Here is a 460-nt window from a genome sequence, read left to right as displayed (position 1 = left end):
CCCCCTGCTCTCCCATCCCAGCAGACAAGCCCCTATCCATCACACAGCAGGGCGGGGCCACTGTTGACACGGTGCCCATGGAGCCAGCTGGAGGTCACTCAGGGTGAACTTGCAAACAGAATGGGGAGACAAACCCTAAAGTGCATGGTATATTCTAATCTACTTAGATTACCAACCAGCCCAAACAGTCTTTGTTTACCTCTCTGTTATGAGACGCCAGGCAATGCAGTTCCCTTAAAGTATCTAGCCTCAGGGCCTCTTTCCTACACCAATCAAACATATGTGGTGATAAAGTCTGGAAAATTCTTAATCTTCATCATATAAAGAAAAGTTCTTTCCAACCACAGATCATCCACACACCCAGGTCAAATGATAACTACCCAAAATAACACACTTATAGGCCAATTCTATTAACTAAACCTAAATTATTAAAAAAGAGAGGAGAGAGAGAGAGTTAAAT

The sequence above is a fragment of the Chelonoidis abingdonii genome, chromosome 17, assembly GCF_003597395.2.
Source record: "Chelonoidis abingdonii isolate Lonesome George chromosome 17, CheloAbing_2.0, whole genome shotgun sequence".
NCBI lineage: Eukaryota > Metazoa > Chordata > Testudines > Testudinidae > Chelonoidis > Chelonoidis abingdonii.
This window is presented reverse-complemented; position numbering follows the sequence as displayed.